Raw genomic sequence first — 9,845 nt, 5'->3', positions numbered from 1 at the left:
GTCAGTAATTGGGGAAAGTGACCACCAAAAACAGATTAGAAATCTAGCACGGCTTCCACCTAGAGACCTCGCCCAAGAGGATAGAATCACTCCCGTCACTAGAGCTGAAATAGGTGCTATAATTAAGGGTTTGGGTCCAAAGAAGGCACCAGGGCATGACAGACTCAACGGCGAAATAGTGAAGCATGTCTGGGTCCACGCTAAAGAGGAGCTCTTTCAAGTGATGGAATCGTGCCTGAGAAGAGGAATTTTCCCTTCTGAATGGAAGAGGGGCGTGCTCAGGATTATACCTAAAGGGAACGGCAAACCACTCACCGATGTAAAGGCTTATCGCCCGATAACCTTGCTCCCAGTCCTCGGTAAGATCCTGGAATTACTTATTCGGCAGCGTCTTCGCAGTACACTATCACCGCCCAGTGAACTTCAATTTGGTTTCGTCCCGGGTAAATCCACTGTGCACGCCATTTCGTTTGCGCTTAACTGGGTGAAGGTCTGCACAAAGAGGTATGTTGTAGCAATCTTCTTAGATATAACTGGTGCCTTCGACTTCGCGTGGTGGGACATGATACGCACAAAGGTTAAAAGTAGGAATTGTCCAAAACGCCTGTTTAAATCGGTTGACAACTACCTATCGGGACGAACTGTCTCGATATCCCATGGTGATTTTACTATAGAACGCGAAGTAAATATGGGCTGTCCCCAGGGCTCCGTTCTGGGACCTGAATTTTGGAATATTGACTTTGACGACTCCTCTAGGTTACCCTTGCCTGAAGGATGTATCATGATCGACTACGCGGATGATAAAATGTATCTTGTCTCGGGGAACAGCAGAAAGGAAATTGAAGAAAAGGCTGGTGATGGTTTGAACACCCTCCTTAAATGGGGGGAGAGGAATAAGATGACCTTCGCTCCCCACAAGACAAAAGGTCTCCTGATGAAGGGCTCTCTCAGTAGAACAAGAAACCCTACCATCCGGATGGGAGACACCAACATCAAATTTGCAGACACGGTCAAGTACCTAGGTGTAACACTCGATCGATCGTCCTCATTTCTGGCTCATGTTAAAGATGTTTCAAGCAAGGCTCAGGCGCTGTTCCTAAAGCTGAGGAGACTCTCCACCGCTGAATGGGGACTACGCAGTCCGGCACTACGTGCTCTGTACAGGGGCGTATACGTTGCGCAAGTTTCGTATGCTGCCTCTGTTTGGGAGCACCGCCTGGATAACTGCCTTATACTCCTCGCTCTTACTAGGGGCCAGCGAACTTCTTTGCTGGCACTATCTGGCGCATACCGTACTGTTGCTTCGGACGCTTTGCCAGTTTTGGCCGGCATTTTGCCAATCGATCTGGAGATTAGGGAAGTCTTAACCAAGCAGAGACTTTCCAGAGGATCCCCGGCAACCCATCTTGGTGTCGTTCTGACACCAGGTGGACCGGGAACTCTCCCTGGACTGCTTCGGACGATGAGGGACCTTTCGCTTAAAGAGTGGCAGGTCCGTTGGGATAGGTCGAGCATGGGAAGATGGACCTTTTCCTTCTTCCCATCAGTTAAACTCAGAATGGAAGGGGCCTTCCTCAAACTGGACCATCACATGACGCAGCTCCTCTCAGGACATGGGGAATTCAGGGGGAGGCTTCACAGCCTTGCCCTGTCTACCCATCCCAATTGCGCTTGTGGCAATACTTACCAGTCGGCCGAGCACATTCTGTGGCACTGTGAGATCTTGAAGGATGCCAGAGACGAAATGATAGACGGTCTGAATGTCCCCATTAGACCGGTGTGGAACACCGATCTTGTTTCTAACAGAGTTAATTTCGAATGTCTGAGGAAGTTTACTAGGATCTGGGTTGAGAGATGGTCTGAGCTTAGAGTCGCTGACTAGCGTGATAACTGAGAACCCCTGGTGTATTGTTCCTGCTCCATGACTAATTCTTTTACAAATCTCCGATTATTGTTTATGCTATTCTGTTCTTCTTATTTTTATTATTTTTCTTTCCTTACTGTACCAGCTGCTGCAGATGATTTTTCTTTCGCTTACATTTCTTTTAAATAACTTGTCTCTTATTTTTCTTCTTATTTTCAGTTTTCTTTTCTTATGTTTTACTTTTTTGTTATCTTATACTTCACATGCTGTCCTCTTTACAGACTATGCAGATTTTATTTTTACACTTTCAACTTTGTTTTTTTTGGCACTTTTGGATTGTTTATTGTTTTCTTTTTCTCTTTTCTTTTCTCTTCTTTTATATGTATTTTTTTTTTCTTTTTTCAGTAACGGCAACGAGTTTACAGGCTAGAACTGAACTCCGTTGTTTGTCTTGTATTGTTTACTTCTCCCCAATAGGGGTTGGACAACGGGCCTCGTCCCCGCATACCTTGCTGGAGCTTCTTTTATTTCCTTTTTTTTTACCAGGGGACTCCGCCAATCACCTGCGCCACCCCTGAGGAGCGTTGGTGGTCAGAGGGGTGACTGTGCGGATTGGGGTAACCTCCACCCTGCCTCCGACCTCCTGACGCTTCTTTCCCCTAGGTTCTTTAGGGTTTATCCCTCTTTTTCCCATACTTATCTTCAGGGCACCACCGGGTGGTCGGCTAAGGGGTGTGGAAGTCCTGACCTGCACCAGTCACCCCAACCACCACCAATCTTTCAACAGGACTGCCAGACGTGGCTCGGCGAAACTCCCCCGTCACTCTATTATTTCACTTTGTTCTTTTTTGTGCTTACAGGTACTGGAGTGTGGGTTCCCTCCACCAACTATTTGCCTGACACTTGTTACTTGATTGTTTGATGCTCATTGTTCTGTGTTGTCCTTGGATAAATACCTGTAAGCGCTCGCATACCGCTTCCTAACACCGTATGCGGGGACATTGAAGGTCTAGCTTCATTTATATACTTTGTAGAGCCGTTTATTCAAAAATTAGATTCATGCGAGAACTCCGAAGGGGTGACCATAAGTCACCTATACCGGGGTGGGACAGGGCGGGTGTAACCTTCAAAGTAGACATTATATCCTTAAACTGTTGACAATTCAGTTTTCACAATTTCGAAGGATGTAGCAACGCTAAGTTAAATTTTGCTTGTTGTCTTCACAAAATCGACTCTCCATTGAGTTAATTAGAGAATCTAAGTATGGAATGTACACTGTTTGTCTGAAGTACTCTTCAACACTTACGGTTCCCGGATTACTTCGATGCTTTTGTCTTCCACACTGTCTTGGGATAATCAGTCCAATCACCTGCAGATGATGTTGCTCCAGGGTGGCCAACGTTCTGTCTCTCCACACTTTCCTTATGCTAATACAAAGTGATTTTAAAAAAAGTAACATTATTTGACTATTTTCAACCAATCCCGGGGGGGGCAAGTGCCCTCCCCCTGCGAGCGCCTACGGACTTACTTGATATGAGTTGTGTAATTTCTATACCCGCTATATCAACTTTCAATGATTTGGAGAAAACCGCAAAAAACTGTCACATCTCTAGCGTACATAAGTAATTGCATTAAAATTTTTTATATAATGAATTGGAGTAATAAAATTTCGAAAAGCATTTATTTTTCTATATATGTCTAGCAATAATTAAGTAATTTCGATAAATAAAATGGATAAAGCGGATTTTGATACTCACTTTGTGATTTTGAAAGTCAACTGAGCCGACATGGCGGGTTTAGAAACACACGCGTAGATCATTTTGACACACGAGCGTGGCGTCAGAGCGGCGGCCATATTGTATTTTGGCAAAATGACTGCTTGTGATTGGTTGAATCCGATATAGCGTGTTTTGATAGTAACTTTCTGTATGATATAGCGGATTTGGTTTCTCACTCGCAGTTTTAACATGGTTTTTGGTTGTGATAAGGAGAGTTTTGAAACTCAATTTTAGGCTCCTCTTGTTGCTCGCAAAAATGTGAACAAGATGTCAAACTCAGATCATTTTGTCAAAAAATCGGATATAGCGGGTATAGAAATTATAGGATTCATATTATGTATATTATACTTTGATTTATTTTACCATTTCAAGTACTATTTGCTAGTTATTAACTTGTGTTATTTATTAGCTTTAAAAAGTCTTCTGTGTATATCTTCCAACGTTTAAATCACACCACGGACGTATATATAGCTTTGATAAGGGGGGGGTCCGCAAATTAAAAAAAAATATATAAGGTCATGTTTTCGTGAAAAAAATAGTCAGTCTTAATCAATCAGCCTTTATTTTTAAATATTATATATATAAATCATTCAGTCTCTGATATTTGAACTAAAAATAAACATAACATAATTATCGCTCCTTATTTAAATAAAATCGCTTCGTTTATAACATAAAAAAAGAAATAACATAAAATAAAAGGTGGAAAACAAAACAACTTTTTTTTATACCTAATTTGTTAAGGTACACTAAACAAAAATACTCTTTCATCTTAAGAACAAATAATTTGTTTTAAAATTGAAACACCTTTTATTTAATCACATAACCAAATAATTTATTCTAAACTTTGGTCATATTGTAAGGCACTCTTTTTAATGAACTGCAATTATAAAATTAAAATCAAAAAGTATCATCCTACCTACAATAACAAAATATTTTTAATGCAAATAATACTTAATGTATGAAAAAAATAAGCGTTTTCTCTCAAGCTAAATGAAGGGCTTTCATCTTAAGAACAAAATAATTTCTTTTAAACTTTGGTCGTATTATTATGACACTCTTTTTAATGAACTACAAAATAATTAAAATTAAAAATTACCTACCTACCTACAGTAACACTAACAAAATATTGTAAATTCAAGTTATACATGAAAATAAATGTAGTTTTCTCTCAAACAAAAAAAAACTGACACGAGATTCATTGTTTTACAACTACTATTAATTAAAAATTATCATTCCTTATTTCAAATAAATGGTTGTGCTTTTTTAAATAAGTTATAACTTCTTTGTAAATAATATAAAAAAATAAACAGTATCTAGGTATTACCTGTGTGAACATTATTAACGAATAACATAAAATAAAAGGTAGAAAACAAAATTACTTTTTTAGGTGCACTAATTTCTTTAGGTACCTACCTACACTAAACAAAAAATACTCTTTCATTTTAAGAACAAAATAATTTCCTCTAAACTCTGGTCATTTTGTATGGCACTCTTTTTAATGAACTACAATATAATTAAAATTAAAAAGTACCATCCTACCTACAATGACAAAATATTTTTAATGCAATAATACTTATTTGAATATAATGAAAATAAAAAGTGTTTTCGTGGCTCGCAGTTCAGTGCACCGAACATGTCCGACCGCAGGACGAAATCTCCCGAATTCAGTTTCGGTTTCGGCCGTAGTTTCGGCTGGATGGCGGCCGAAACCGAAACTAAGCCGAAACTCGTTTTTTGGCCGAAACTAGGCCGAAACCGAAACCGAAAGTTCGGTCGGACACTACTTTAAAGTAATACATTTAGTCTTTTACGTTTAATTGCTAACTGATTAATAATTTCTTCGGAATCAAGTTGCACCGCCAGATCTCGGTGTACGCTCATTAAAGCCAGACCAGTAAGTCTTTCGTCGCCCATTTTATTTCTTAGGTAAGTTTTTAACCTCTTTAATGTAGAGAAAGATCTTTCAGGGGTTGCAGTGGACACTGGGAGTGTGGCTAAAATAATTAGAAGCTTTTTTATTAAAGGGAAAAACTGATCATCGCAGTTATCGATGGTGTCGATCACAGTTGCAGGTTTTTGTGCTACAGATTTCCAGTGATTGTGCCATATCTCATATTCACTCCCCACCCAGAAATGTTTGTGTAATCTTGTTAAGATTTTCTTTTATCCTGGAGTCATTACTGGTTTTTTCAGGTAGCAGCATTTGAATTCCTTCGATCGTCGATTCATGTGGTTTAAAACGAGCGTCGAGTTCTGTAATAACATGATCAATGAAAGGGTAAAACACAATTCGTCGGTAGTATATTTCGGCAGTTTCTGCTGCAATATTATTGCGCAGGGTTTGCCTTCCAGTTATTCTTGGCATTACTATATCGCTTGAACTCATCTGCTGTGCTTGCTCAAAAAGAATTGCGAACTGACTTTCGTTCCGAACATTTAGTAAAGTCGTTTTTACATTTTTTGTATATTCGCAAATGTTGGTCAAATCGACATTGACTTTCTGCATTGCTTTGTTAAGGTTTGCTGTATATGAAAAAACTTTTCTCAGTATAACTAAAGAAACAATAAACTGGCTGTTATCCATAGCGATTTGAAGATGGTATGCTTGAGTAGCGACGTCGCTACTAGCAGCATCTTGAAGTGCCCCAAGTGTTTCGCATATAACGGGAACCATTTCTGCAAATCTTTCGACAGCCACGTGTTTCTCGGTCCATCGTGTCTCACAAAGAGAGATAAGCGTTGAATGAGATGAATTAATTTGATCCGCAATTTTCTTCAAAAGTCCGTCGCGAAGCGGTGATAGGCGAAAAAAGTTTATTACGCTCTTAATGGTTCCGATACAGTTACGTATTATTGGTATCTCACATGAATGCGCTAAAACTAAGTTGAGAACATGAGCAACACAGTGTACGAATTGCGCTCTCGGGTATTGCTCTGCGATTATTGTTCTTACGCCCCGTAACCGGCCGCTCATCACTGCAGCGCCATCATAGCCTTGACCAATCCATTTATCCATATCCAAATTATATGATAAGAGATGTGATATAATAGTCGTTGCCAAAGCTTGAGCTGAAACATCTTCTACGTGGATGAATTCTAAAAAATCTTCCCGTATAACCGATTTCCCAGATGAGCAGTGTACGTATCGTAAACATAACGCTAATTGTTCTCGCCGTGATATGTCTTGTGTTTCATCAGCAAGTACAGTAAAAAAACCAGCCTCTTTGACCCTATTAAGTACTTGCGCTTGAATAGCACTACCACATAGTTCAATCACTTGATTTTGAATTCCTGGTGACGTATACATGGCTCTACTGTGAATGTTTTGTGTTAGTAAATGATTTTTAAGTGCTTCATCGCCAGATCGCGCACGAAAACGAAGAAGTGCTCTAAAACTACCATCATTATGTTCGGGTTCATTTATCCCAATTTCTCCAAAATCACGACTTCCTCTTAGTGCTATTTCTTGCCTTCCACAAAGAATAATTGTTTCAACAATGGCTTTCAATCTTTTTCTGTTCTCTCCGGCAATTTTACTGTTTTCTGCATTCATGCACTCTATAACATCAAACGTTTTTCCTTCCATGATCCTTGCAAAATTTGCTGCCTGCTCAACAGCAAATTTATGATACTTAGTATCTGCATGGTGATCAAAGCTCTCTAAAGCTTTCTTCCAGTAAGTAAATGGCTTACTAACCAAGGCTCCAAGTTCTTGCTGACCACGACCGCCATGCTTTTTTCCAAATAAAACACATACTTTGCAAAGTGCTCCCTGCATGACGTTTGAATATACAAGCCATGAGTACCTGGTAGTCCAATGGCGTTGAAAAGAAAGTTTCTTTTTACCAGTGATAGTGACTGGAAATTTAAATGTATCCGGAGGGGTCCAAAGCTCTTTTAATGCTCTCAGCTTTTCCTCGTCATTGCTTGGAGGATGACATACGTAGAGCGCAATATCATAACCCGTCCTGGCTGCGGCTGCGGACGTAGCCGAACACAAATCCATCCTGGCTGTAACAAAGACATATTTGACTAAAACAAAACAACAGCACATACCCATCTTCAAACAGCTTTTTGGTCATATTTAATTGTAAGAATAATAATAATAATTTGTGACTCTAATACTCTAATCCATACTATAATTAAATCGTAAGCGTTCCGTTTCTGTAAGTACATAAATATTTACAAAAAAAAAACAATTCATACGCACTATAATTATGTTACTGAGGTCAATAAAATAGTTATTAAAAATTTTGTCTGTTTGTCTGTGCGTTTGACCACGCTAATCTCAGAAACGGCTTAATCGATTTGTATGCGGTTTTGTTTAACATTTTAGTCTATGTTTCATTCCAATCGGTTCATAAACTAAAAAGTTATGTTAAGAATAAGAATTTTCAACTAAAAATTAAGTCTACGCGAACAATGTCGCGGGCACCAGTTAGTTGTTAGTTAAATATAATTGTATTTCTTTCTGTTAAAAGGCGAAATGATTTTATAACACTTAGGTACACGTCGCATATACACTGAAATTACCATTTGTCAAATATTTTATGCTCACGGCAAAACATTTGTTTACAGAAATTCTCTGGGAATAAAAATAAGAGCAGGATAAAAGTTTTTAAAATTCTAGTAACTGGGTTCCTTCCTAATAAAATAAACAAGAGACTTACCTTTCTTCACTTCATCGTCATCAGTATCTGTGGATGGCCCCGCTCTATTTATTCCTACTTCTTCAATATGACAGGATTCCACATTGTCTTTTGATAAAAGTTCATTGGGATTTGGTCTCTCTTTCTTAGAAAAAAAACTCAAAAGAGATACCTGATTTGATCGTTTCATACTTTTTAAATGCGACACTTCTTTCTGTATTAAAACAACTGACAACTGCGCAACGCGAAGAGACAAAATAGACTAAACTAGATTCTAGCTTGGTATGGTGCGCGCGGCCGAAACGCGGGCGGCGGCGGCGCGCCGCGGCGGGGGCACTGCCCATTCCCCCGCTCCCCGCACTGTGGCGGACTTAAGAAACTATCGTATTCTACAATCGGCGCGGTGCAATGGGGGGGGTCCGGACCCCCAAGACCCCCCCCTTATATACGTCCGTGAATCACACACTTCTTAGTTTATTGTTTTTTTTTACACGCATGACTCCATGTACAGTCATACTTGATATGTATATTATACTTTGATTTATTTACCATTTCAAGTCCTATTATTTAAATTCGATATTAATTACCGCGTTGGTATTTTGCCATGACTTATTAAATTTTTTTTTCTATAGATACAACAGACATTATTTTATCTTTTTTTTAAACTTCATTTATTTTTTTATATACCTTAAGAGTAAATTATTTTCCTGTTTTTAGTCTTACTGGTTTGCAACAAACATGAATAATTGTATGCATATTTGAATGTACAATGTACATACTTACTTTATATTTGATACTTTGCTTTATTTACAAAATCACGTGTTATTATTTGGATTTGATGTAATCTAAGGACGGGTTGTTTCGGTTGTTTGAACTATTCATCAAATTTCAACGCTCATTTTTGGGTTCTGTGAAACTCCTCTTCAAGTTCTGCCATTATATCATTATAGGCTAGTTGCTCGACAGAACTGAAACAATAACTGAACTTGAAAAAATCTATCACAGAACTTCACAATTAACTTAAGAATTGTTCAAATTCTCCGAAACAACCAGTCCTTAGTATTAGCATTTGATTTTATTTTTTTTTATAAATAGTTATGCTATTATCCATGTATTATGTTACACTTACATACATAAATTGTCAATTTCCTCTGTAAAAGCCCGAAAGGGCGTTAAATACAGATGCATTGCTGGGACCAGACAAGCTCATTTTAAATAGGAACACACCGGAGAACTTCTCCAAGATATGATTTCATTTAAACAGGGTTTTCCATTAAGAGGTGTTATTTTGAATAGACCGCTATTTCGGTAGATGTTACTTTTGAAGATGTCATTTTTTGACATTTGACAAGTAGAAACTACGCCATTAATAAAAATGGAACGATACACGCTTCAACAACGCATTGAAATTATTAAAATTCACTTGAGTGAATCAAATGCAAATCATCTTGAGTGATGAGGCCCATTTCCACCTCGGTGGCTTCGTCAACAAGCAAAATTGTCGCATCTGGGGCTCGGAAACCCAAAAGATATTGTTGAAAAGTATCTCTATCC

Source organism: Hesperophylax consimilis, chromosome 20, assembly GCF_061612785.1.
Source record: "Hesperophylax consimilis isolate HC1 chromosome 20, BYU_Hcon_1.0, whole genome shotgun sequence".
Taxonomy (NCBI): Eukaryota; Metazoa; Arthropoda; class Insecta; order Trichoptera; family Limnephilidae; genus Hesperophylax; species Hesperophylax consimilis.
The sequence above is the reverse complement of the archived record's forward strand: the minus strand, read 5'-3'. Positions refer to the sequence as shown.